Below are 11925 nucleotides of genomic sequence, written 5' to 3'. Positions count from 1 at the left end.
AAGGTAAGGCTTATGCATGCTAAAGAAAAGGTTGGATTCGCATTCTTCTAGTCTAGTTATATAAACTACGACAGATATCGAATGCAGCATCAATTCGAGCAAGCAAGCTTGGACCGTCCTAATAACAATATTTTATTGTTTTATACTCCCAAAAAAAAGCATAGAATCCACTAACAGATATGAGAAAGGTATACTAACAATGTAAATGGAAAGTAGAAGATAAGCTAAGCCAAGAATGATGAAAGTAGCTTTTTCCAAGAGGGAGTCAATAGAAACACATGAAAAACTTTAAATGTACATTACAAGCATGTAAATACATAAGGCGTTTTTTTCTAAAATGAGAAATAGTCTAAGTTCAACCAGAGGTAAAACATTACGATCATAAAGAATATGAAAAAAGAAAACAGGTTACTTTTAGAGAAACCTTGTTATTCAAATGGACAGTTATAGTAGTGAGAGTAATGATTGTATTGATGGCTGGTCTGTGAGTTAGTTTCAGCAGCTGGAGTACTAGGGGAACTAGAATGAGATGAGCCAAAACGCCAGAGGAACGACCATGCCTCCGCCTTTCTAAATTCTGAGAACTGTCCTCCCTACCACTGTATCGCCTACTGCTGCTTCTAGTTTGACTCCTGGAGCTTGGAGAACAATGGTCATTGCCAGATCGTTGAGGTATCAGCTCCTGTCTACAAACAGGACATGAACTCCGCTGTTCTAGCCATGGAACTATACAATCTGAGTGATATAAATGCTTGCAAGGCAATTTTATTGCCTGTGTCCCTAGTGCAAATTTCTCTTTGCAAACAGGGCAGTGGGAATCCGATCTAAATATCATTTTTCAATATCTTGACTGTAGGCAGGGCATCAATTGAAGATCTTGAGGCAGGAGGAGCACCACTCTGATTGCTATTGACAATTTCTTCAAAGAATTCTTCCACTCCAGGACCAACAAAATAATCACCACCATTTTCTCTTCGGAAGCCAAGAGCCTCATTAAGAAACTCCATAACTCCACCATCCCCAGGCATCTGAACAGGCGTATCACCACTGAAAATCAGCAAGGGATTCCACAAATTTCTTTGTTCGGCACCCCCATCAGATCTCCCTCTCTCAGAAATATTACTTCTAGCAGAGATTTGCCGTCTTAAAAAGTTTGAGACAGATTCCATAAATCTCGGCCTCTGGTTCTGATAATCTGCACTACTACTCATTATGTCATTGAGCTCTTGAACAAAACTACCAAGGCAATTGTGGCAAACAGCATTTACGAGATTCACGGGTTGCCCACAACTATGACACCAGTGGGTGCAACTGTCACTTGACATGCTTACTCTGCTCACACTTCTGCCCAACAAAATGCCTCTTCGTGACTACTATCCTGACCCAAAACTAAATAACATAAAAGTTGTAGCTCATTAAGCTCCTCAAAGAAACTTAGCCACTTGAATAACTTATAGGTATCATCACGCCAAATGTTATTGGTCAGAAAGCTATTCAATTGGAACCAGAAAAGTCTTGAAAGAAGCCATTCCATTTAGGACAACCAATATAAGAAATTAAATGTAAGAAACTTGACGAAAGAGAGAAAAATACACTAATTAATTAAAAATAACTACTCCATGTTGAGCCAAGAATAGAATAAAATCAAGAAATACGTGAATCATAACCACAGAGAAAAAGAGCTTTACCTAGTCTCTATGGATATGTAGTTCAAGAAAAATTTGCACACTCAGTGATAGAAGGAAAGATTTAGCGTTTAAAAGGAGGATCAGACAGATAAAAGAAGATAAATGATAATTATATCTATTTTTAACTCACAGTACAAGGATAAAAGGGAATATCTAGAATCTGTTCACAAGATGCCAAAGATCCAATTCCAAATTCTCCAATTTAAAGAACCATCTGATACCCAATAAAGAAATCTATTTAACCATCTAATACCCAATGAAGAAATCCATAAACTCCGTTGCAAAAGCAGTGTACCAATTTGCACAAAATCCGACTAAATGAACCATGAAAATAGAATTTCTAAAAAACTCAAATACAACAAATCTACTGGAAACAAAATAGAAGATAAAACACTGTAAAATAAAGGCAAAGAATGAACAAATTACCTTTGATAAAAATGCAAAGTTTACAAGGTAAGAACGGATCCAGATTCAGGAAAACACACAATGCTACATGGGGTGGGGAGGGGGGAGAAAGAGAGGTAAGATGGAGATGAAAGATAGATAGGGACAGAAAAGAGGGGTTATTCTCGGTGAGGCATTGCGTAAGGAGAAAAGATGAGTTTTTGAGAGTGAGTGTAATAGTGATGAGTTATTATTTTATTATTATTACACTAGAAGGGCAGCCAGCATACTAAGCTCCCGTGCGGGGGGCGGGACTGTTTTAACTGCTTGCAACATGACCTCTTGGTTATATAAAAATAACTTTACTAATTATGTCAAGTGTTCATTCAAAAATAATTTATTATTATTACACTCAAATATAATACAGAGTTGTGAGAAGAAGTTTTATTTTGAGTGAGATATGTCATATAATACTTGAGTGAAGATAGTGGTTGCTTGCCAAATGACACCTGGGGGACCCGCAATTAATGAAAAATTAAAAACTAATACTCCTTCTCTCCATTCTCATTCACCGTTCCCCATATCCCCCCAAACCCTCCACCTTCTCTCTCTCTTCCACTTTCTTCTTCTTCCCCCCAACACCACCCTCTCTCAAATCTCTCCAAAAAAAATTCACAATTTCACTATACTAATGAAACTATTTATTTACCCAAAAAATGAATAGAGTTAAATTTTAAGCAGTTCTAAGGGTACGTGGTATAGTTTGATACAAATCGAAGTGATAAATAGAAATATTAAATATGGATTGCAAAGAACGCAAAATAAACAAGGTTGGAAAGAAGATAATTTTTAGGACTAAGCACAATGAATCAATTAATGAAGCTTAAAAAATAATCCTTGAATATAGGAGAATGTGGTTCTTGAATTACAATGTAAGCCAAAAAAATACCCTCTACAGAAATATAGCCATCCTCTTTATAGTGGAGGATCCTACTTTAGATATAATTAAAAATACATAGTGAAGAACTCATGATAAATCAACTTTTCTCTAATTTCCGCCGAGATTCTCTCCCTTAGTGTGTTTGCAACGGCTCTTGTCTGTGAGCTCGAGCTCGATCGGCCTCGGTGCTAGTCGGTATTGCTTCTAGAACTCGATATGGACTCGGGATCAAGTGATGATTCAGACTCGATCCCGGTTGACCTCTGACCCTTAAGCTCGAAATCATCTCATCATAGTTCGATTCGGACCTGAGCTCGATAATGACTTCGAACTCGGTATTTGATCTATACCCAAAATCTGAAGCTTGTTTGTACCACCTTCGGAACCATCTCAATATTACGAAGTCTTTCTTTGATCCATTATGTTTCGACCCCGATCAATCGTACGAAGGCCGAAATCTATTTCGACCGTATACAGATAGTCCCCTCATTTCTCGGGAAGGATGTAGTGAGAAACGATATGATTTCTCAATGGCTCGATTGGATTATAAGTTGACGTTCACATTGGGCTCGATCATGGCGCACGTGATAGTTGTCCTGTCGATTTAGTTTTTCAAGGCATTCAATGCATGTCAGATGGTGGTCGGCCACCGCTGACACTAAACCGCCATTACTTTAATCTATAAATAGCCATTCCTTTTACCATTTACCACTTTTACATCTTCAATCTTCCAAATTTTCCAAGTTCTTTTTCGTATTCTCTGAGTTTATTCACAAATCTGTGATTCCTCTTTGCAAAAGCCTTTCTTCAAAATTACAAAATCTTTGTCACTTTCTTCTATTCTCGACCTTTAAATTCAAAAATGGTGAAAACATCACAACCGTTCCTCAGAAAGAGAAAGTTTCATCTTCACAGTCTGCCGCCGACAAAACCCCGGTAGAGCCACGGCCTGAGGAGTGCGTTCCTGGGGCGTATGTTCTTACCTCTGATTTTAAGTTCGATAAAAGCTCATCGATTCCCAGCCGATGTGAGCCAGTATCGAGGTACATGTGTTCGATAACCGAGAGGCACCTCAAACAGCTAAAGAAAGATTGCAATTGGGAGAATAAAGAAATAATAATCCCTTCTTCCAACGAAGATATCAATACTTACGTGAAAGGGTTTTTAAGTGAGTATACTTACCCTTTCACGTTAGATTCCCTCGACTCTGTTATTATTGACTTCTGCCGTCAATACCAAATAACCCTAGGCCAGGTCCATCCTTCTTTTTGGCAGATCGTTATTTTGATTCGATATTTTGTGAACAAAATCGAGGGGATGTCGTTCACCCTCGACCATCTCATCTGATTGTACTGTCCTCACCTTTTTCGAGGAGGGTTAATAAAACTTCAGCATCGGGCTACCAAGGCTCTGTTCTCGAGCATTGACGAGGACAGGGATCGAGGCTGGAAGGGCAGGTTCGTTCGAGTAAGGACTTCAGACCTGATTCCGACTGAAAAGATGCCTTTTCCCGAGTAATGGAATATGAAACGTAAGTGTAATTCCGCTGTTACTTCCTTCTATTTTGCCCTTTCATTTCTCTTCTCACCGATATTCCTCTTTTGTGCTGCAGCAGTTCCCTAGATGTCCGGAGTAGTTCCTGATCTAAAAAGCTAGGTACGAGCTCTGGCTTTGACCTCCACATACGCCGAGCGCTCATGGCATGATTTGTCAAAGGGCCGATGAGAGGCCAAAAATCATGGTAAGCCCCTTTCTCGTACTTTTTGATAGTTCAAACAAGATGCTTTCTATATATTTTAATAAAATTTCCCATATGTAGGTGTGGGAAAAGATGCGGTTTTGAGGCCCTCGTCCATCGAGGAGGAGGCTTCGGCCTCTATCCCAAAGCCGGTGAAAGATAATAAGAGGAAAAGAGTCTCCGTTCCCGAAGATCCAAAATCGAAGAAGAGAACGGCTCATAAGCCGAACAAGAATACCATTCCTTTGACCGTAGAATCAGTCCTGCATCTAAGGTATGAAGAAGAAGAAGAAGAAGAAGAAGAAGAAGAAGAAGAAGAGGAAAATGATGGGTCCGTGCTGGCGGCCCGAACGAAGAAGACCACCGACGTTCCACAGGCATCTAGATAGATGGTGGTTCATAAGGCTCCGTCTCGAACTGAGGATACATCGGAGAAAGATTTGGGCGGAGTCCCCGAGTTGTTGGAGATCGAAGATGCTTCCCATCAAAGCCAACAGATGGGGGATATGTCTGAAGGGGCTCTCCTCGAATCTCTTCGTACCGAAGAGAATGCTTCAAGTGATTCACTTGGGGCAGTAGCAATCGAAGACTCGTCCACCTTCCCTGCATTTTCTGCAGGGGCAATTCGGGAAGCCCAAGCTTTGGGGGCCCACAAACTAGACAGGCCTCATGATGGAGAGGATCCTTTTCGTGACCTATTTACCGGTGTCGAGGACGTTGCCAGTACTAGTGATGCATCAGATCTTTTTCACGGGGTGCAGCAGGCTTTGAATCAGGTAAGCCTTAAATTATTTTCTTGGTATTACCTTTATGTTTGCTTTTCTTTTCCAACTTCGTTTCTTCTTTCTTTGCAGGCCGTGGTAGTTCATCGAGAAGCATGTTCTCAGTCCCGAATCGAGTTGCGTCAATACGAGGCCAACCTTCAACGGGTTACGGAGGAGAGGAACTCCCTAAAACTCCTCTTAGGGCAAGGGGAGAAGAAATAAAAGACCTCTGAGATGAGTTGGCCAAGGCTCACCAAGATCAGACCGATCTGTCCGAGCAGGTAATAATACTTTTAAAAACCTATGGGCTCGATACCAGAATGATGGCTAATTTTTCGGTCTCACAGCTGCAGTAGAAAATGGAGATGATCGGAAAACTCCGGGAAGAAGTCGATGTGATAAAAGCGGAGTCTTTGAAGTGTAAAGAAGGTATGGACCGCTTTACTGCATAGAAAGAAGTTGCTCGAGCCTAATTATCATCGGCCGAAAACCAACTCCAAAAATTGAAGGAAAAAGGCTTTGTTCAAGCAAGAAGAATAGAGGAGCTCGAGGCTCGGTTGGCCTCTGAACTTTCCAAGGCCGAATCTGATGCCGAAAAGGCAAAGGCCGATGCGGATGCACTCGTGGTCGTCTATCGGGCCGATGCTAAAGCTGCTCAGGTTCAAGCAAGAGAGGCAGCTGAGACCGCTGATACTCGAGCACATTGGGTCGCCGAACTCGCTAAGTGCCGATCTCGGAGGGAGACCCTCGAGGAGATCCATGCTCGAGGATTCGATCTCACTGAAGAGATAAAAATGGGCTAAATAACTCGAAGTCGATGTTGAAGCCTTGGCTTTCGCTGATGAAGCTTTGGCTTCCGATGATGATGGGAGTAAGAGCGGGTCCGAGAATGAGAGGGAGCCAGGTGGAGAAGAGACCGCTCCCGGGGATAACCAAGAAACTTAGCCCTTAGTTTCTACGCTGCAATCAATCATGTAAACAATCTTGTATATATAAACATATCTTTTTCTTTTGCCGACTTGCTTCTGTTTTGTTTCCTGCCTTGTGAAGATTTTATTCATGCCTTATGAATGTTTTCACAAGTATTTAGGCAATTTGATCGAATTTGGACTTCGTAGCCTTTATAACCGAGTGAGCGCTTACTCAAACTTGAAATAAGGTAGCTCATAGGCTTAGTAGTCTAGTTGAGTGATTAGAATTCGATGTAATACAGCCTGTAGGCATAATAGTCGAGTGATTATTTCGAACTCGAAGTAATATAGCCCGTAGGCGTAATGGTTGAGTGACTATTTCGAACTCGAAGTAATATGGCCCTTAGGCATAATGGTCGAGTGAGTGCTTGCTCGAACTTGAAATAAAAGTATCTTGTAGGCTTATTAGTCGAGTGAATGTTTCGAATTCGAAGTAATGTAGCTCGTAGGCATAATAGTCGAGTGAATGTTTTCGAACTCAAAGTAATGTAGCCTGTAGGCTTAGTAGTCGAGTGAATATTTCGAATTCGAAGTAATGTAGCCCGTAGGCGTAATAGTTGAGTGAATGTTTTCGAACTCGAAGTAATGTAGCCCGTAGGCATAATAGTCAAGTGAATGTTTTCGAACTCGAAGTAATGTTGCCCGTAGGCTTAGTAGTCGAGTGAATGTTTCGAATTTAATGTAATGTAGCCCGTAGACATAATAGTTGAGTGAATGTTTTCAAACTCGAAGTAATGTAGCCGTAGTCTTAGTAGTCGAGTGAATGTTTCGAACTCGAAGTAATGTAGCTCGTAGGCGTAATGGTCGAGTGAGTGCTTGCTCGAATTCGGAATAAGAGTAGCCCGTAGGCTTATTAGTTGAGTGAATATTTCGAACTCGAAGTAATGTAGCTCGTAGGCGTAATAGTCAAGTGAATGTTTTCGAACTGGAAGTAATGTAGCCCGTAGGCATAATGGTCGAGTGAGTGCTTGCTCAAACTCGGAATAAGAGTAGCCCGTAGGCTTATTAGTCGAGTGAATATTTTAAACTCGAAGTAATGTAGCCCGTAGGCGTAATGGTCGAGTGAGCGCTTGCTCGAACTCGGAATAAGAGTAGCCCGTAGGCTTATTAGTCGAGTGAATATTTTGAACTCGAAGAAATGTAGCCCGTAGGCTTAATGGTCGAGTGAGTGCATGCTCGGACTCGGAGATTTATCTCAATCCTGTTTGCATAATAAATCTCAAAATAGAGGAATTTTCCTTGGATATAAGATATCGGTAAAGAAGAGAACTTTCTTTGCAAGTCATTATACATGTGTTCATGTTTTGCGTTAGGGCTCGGGCCAACTACATGAGCATGGTTCGTTTTGACCATTTGGCTCTTACAACTTTTCCTATTGGAACCCTGTTGTTACGAAATAACTTTCTTGCATCAAAACTTGATATATTTGAGGGCTAATGCCCCCCAGTATTCGAGGTCGATTGTAAAGAGGCCTGGGATACTGTCGAATTATTTCTAAGTTTAGCACGATCATTGGTTGCCTCATTAAAAACCTTGCCGAAAAACCCATTTGGGATAAAATCGTTCTAAGGGAAAAAGAGTGCAATGCGTGCTTCCAGACCTAGGGCTTCGTATTGAAGGATCCATCCTAGCTCCTGATCGGACTCCTGCAGGGGTTAGTTTCAAAATGTAAACGAATATGGGAGGGTCGTACCTTAGCAGTAGTATCGTTTCAAGTGTGACACATTCCAATTGCTTGATAGTTGTTTGCCGTTTATAATACCGAGCTTGTATGATCCTTTTCTGATGTTTTTGAGAACCTAATACGGTCCTTCCCAATTCGGTCCTATTTTCCTTCGTTTGGATTTCGGGTACTGAGGGTGACTTTCCTTAGCGCTAAGTCCCCGAGTTTAAAATGGAGAAGCTTGGTTCTTCGATTATAGTATCTTTCGATTCGCTACTTTTGGGCGGCCAATTGGACAAGGGCATCTTTCGTTTTTCATCCGATAATTGGAGGCTAGTGTTCATAGCCTCGCTATTTGATTCTTTTGTTGTATATCAAAACCTAGCACTGGGTTCCCCGACTTCGACTGGAATCAAGGCTTCGGAGCCATATACTAAGGAGAACGGGGTTGCCCCCGTACTAGATTTTGATGTTGTTCGATATGCCCAAAGGACTTCGGGTAGGATTTCTCTCTATTTTCCTTTAGCGACGTTCAGCCTCTTCTTTAGGTTTTGAATGATAGTTTTGTTCGTTGATTCGTCCTGTCCGTTCCCACTACGGTGATACAGTGTTGATAATATCCTTTTTATTTTGTGGTCTTTGAAGAATTTCGTCACTTTATTGCCGATAAACTATTTCCCATTGTCACGCACAATTTTGGTGGGTATCCCGAATCGACATACGATATGATCCCAGATAAAGTCTATAACCTCTTTCTCTCTTACTTTCATGAACGCCTGTGCTTCAACCCATTTAGAGAAATAGTCAGTCATAAATAAAATGAACTTAGCTTTACCTGGGGCCGATGACAGAGGGCCGACGATATCCATTCCCCATTTCATGAATGTCCATGGGGATAGGACTGAGTGAAGTTGCTCTCCGGGCTGATGGATCATTGGTGCTAACCTTTAGCCGATGTGTCGTTATATCCGGTGGGATCCCTATTATATCTAAATGGGACCAGGCAAAACAATCTACGTTATCGATAAGAAATTGAATAAGTTTTTTCCTGAGTTCGGGGGTCAACCATGTTCCCAGGTATACCTTCCGTTCGGGCCAGTGCTCGATTAGTGTGACTTGCTCCAATTCCTCAATCGTTTATTTGGTAGCGTCGAAATCATCGGGAACCATGAAGGATCAAGGGATCCTTTGATCATCATCTTCATCAATCTTCTGATTTTTTGGTCGGGTTAAAGTTGATGTTTGTGATTGCGATTTGGCATCTTATTCCCCCTTTAAGCCCGATCCCTTTATTGGCGAAGGCGGGGATATCGGATTCGCTTCCTCAACGGCAAATATTTCTCTTGCGGCCGATTGTTCTCCGTACACTATTTTGACTCCCCTTGATGTTGGGAATTTAAGGACCTGGTGTAGGGTCGAAGGTACAACTCTCATGTTGTGGATCCATGGCCTTCCAAAAAAGGCGTTGTACCTCATGTCGCCTTCGATTACGTGGAACTTCGTTTCCTGGATGGTCCCGGCCACGTTTATCGGTAGAATTATCTCGCCTTTGGTGGTTTCACATGCCATATTGAATCCGTTTAGAACCAGGGTTGCGGGTATGACCTGGTCCTGTAGACCGAGCTATTCCATAACCTTCAATCTAATGATGTTGGCCGAGCTACCTGGATCAATTAACACACGCTTAACTTTGGTTTTATTCACAAGTACGGATATTACCAGTGCATTGTTATGAGGTTGTATGACTCCTTCTGCATCTTCATCATTGAAGGACAAAGTTCCTATGGGTGTGTAATCCTGAGTTCAAGATCTTTTCTCTCTCACAATCGATGTCTTTGTGCATTTAATCACCGGTCCTTGAGGGGTATCGGCGCCGTCGATGATCATGTGAATGACATACTGTGGTTCTTCTTGTTCATTTTGCTTGCCAAAATCCCTGTTTTTAAAATGGCTCTTTTCCCTATCGCTTAAAAATTCTCGAAGGTGCCCTTTGTTGAATAACCGGCTACCTCCTCTCTTACTTGCCTGCAATCTTCCGTTCTATGGCCATGGGTGCCATGATATTCGCACATTTGATTGGGATTCCTCTGGGCAGGATCGATCTGCATGGGTCGAGGCCATTTAGTGTCTTTGATGCGTCCGATGGCCGACACGATGGCGGATGCATCAATGCTGAAGTTATACTTCGATAACCGAGGCGCTTCCTTAGATCCGACAGGCCTGTCGAACCTACTTCTGTTCATCAGCCCCCCGAGACCCTTTACCTCGATCACTTCTTTTGTTATTTTGTCCGGGGTTATGTCTCGATTCACCGATTATGTGGTTTCCATTATACGGTCGGTATCGATCCCTGATCAGACTTTGTTCTCGATTAATATCCCTTCGAGCAGCGGGTTCAGACCCCAACTGATCATCTTCGACCCTAATTTTTGATTGGTACCGATTGTGCACGTCAGCCCACGTGATGGATGGGTATTCGATCAGGTTATGCTTCAACCGCCGTGAAGCCGTCGAACTTCGTTCGTTCAAACCTTGAGTGAAAGCCTAAACAGCCCAATCGTCTGTGACTGGTGGCAGATCCATTCGTTCCATTTGAAAACGAGATACGAACTCTCTTAGCATCTCGTTATCCTTTCGTTTTACCTTGAAAAGGTACGATTTCCTTGTTGCGACTTTTATGGCACCGGCGTGTGCTTTTACAAAAGAATCTGCTAACATGGCAAACGAGTCGATGGAATTCAGTGTTAGGTTGTGATACCAAATCATTGCTCCCTTCGAGAGGGTCTCTCCGAATGTTTTTAACAACATAGATTCGATTTCATCCTCTTCTAAATTATTTCCCTTGATGGTACACGTGTAAGAAGTGACGTGTTCGTTGGGGTCGGTCGTTCCGTTATATTTGGAAATTTCGGGCATACCGAATTTTTTGGGGATTGGTTTTGGGGCTACGCTCGAGGGAAACGGTTTTTGCATGAATTTTTTAGAATCCAACCCTTTTATCATTGGTGGAGATCCCGGGATCTGATCGACCCTAGAGTTATATATTTCTATTTTTTTATCGTTGGCTTCGACTCGCTTTGTGAGCTCCTCGAGTATTTTAGCAATTTCGGGAGTAGTCCCCGATTCTTGCTCATTTGACCTCACTATGGCTGGCTCCATTTTGTGGGCAATTTCTCGAGGTAGACTGGGCTCCGTCCTGCTCGGTAACTGGGTTTGGCTCTGCAACTGAGCTATTGCTGCCTGTTGAGCTTGCAACATTTCGAAAATCATACACAAAGCTGCCGCCATTTTCCTCGACTTTATGGGTATCTTGAGCTGCAGACCGAGTGCCACCATGAATGCTATTTTCAAGTTCAGAATGTAGGTTCGCCTCAATGGCCACGTGCGAATTGATATCTATCGGCACTTCGATTCGAGCTCCAACGGCGTTGACAAGTGGTCTTTCGGTACTGGGTGTCAAGTTTTTGTTCTCATCTTGAAGACCGACTTCGTTGTCGATAGGTGAGGCCATTTGATTGGTAGTTAGTCGTTGCTAATCCGAAATCCAAGATACTTTCGGAAACAAGCGCAAAACGGTGTGTTTTTGCAGATTCGTATCAAATAACCACTGTTATCCTTAGCCCCACGGTGGGCGCCAAACTGTTTATCCGAAAAACGGATAGAGTTAAATTTGTACGCAGTTCTAAGGGTACGTGGTATAACTTGATACAAATGGTAGGGATAAATAAAAATATCAAATATGGATTGCAAAGAACGCAAAATAAACAAGGTTGGAAA

The 11925-nt window shown here is 42.1% G+C and overlaps 1 long non-coding RNA gene across 2 annotated transcripts; it reads right to left on the bottom strand.

The window, feature by feature from the left end:
* Positions 1-236: 236 nt before the first annotated feature.
* LOC104109042 (uncharacterized) lies at positions 237-2375 on the bottom strand. Of its 2 annotated transcripts, none has more exons than XR_011412629.1 (2): positions 2115-2375; positions 237-1902 (listed from the first exon to the last, which is right to left on the bottom strand). It is a non-coding gene; the product is annotated as an uncharacterized lncRNA (long non-coding RNA). The 2 variants fall into 2 exon arrangements; XR_011412628.1 differs by having other exon boundaries at positions 237-1389.
* Positions 2376-11925: the final 9550 nt, after the last annotated feature.

The sequence above is a fragment of the Nicotiana tomentosiformis genome, chromosome 1, assembly GCF_000390325.3.
Source record: "Nicotiana tomentosiformis chromosome 1, ASM39032v3, whole genome shotgun sequence".
Taxonomy (NCBI): domain Eukaryota; kingdom Viridiplantae; phylum Streptophyta; class Magnoliopsida; order Solanales; family Solanaceae; genus Nicotiana; species Nicotiana tomentosiformis.
The sequence above is the reverse complement of the archived record's forward strand: the minus strand, read 5'-3'. Positions and strand labels throughout refer to the sequence as shown.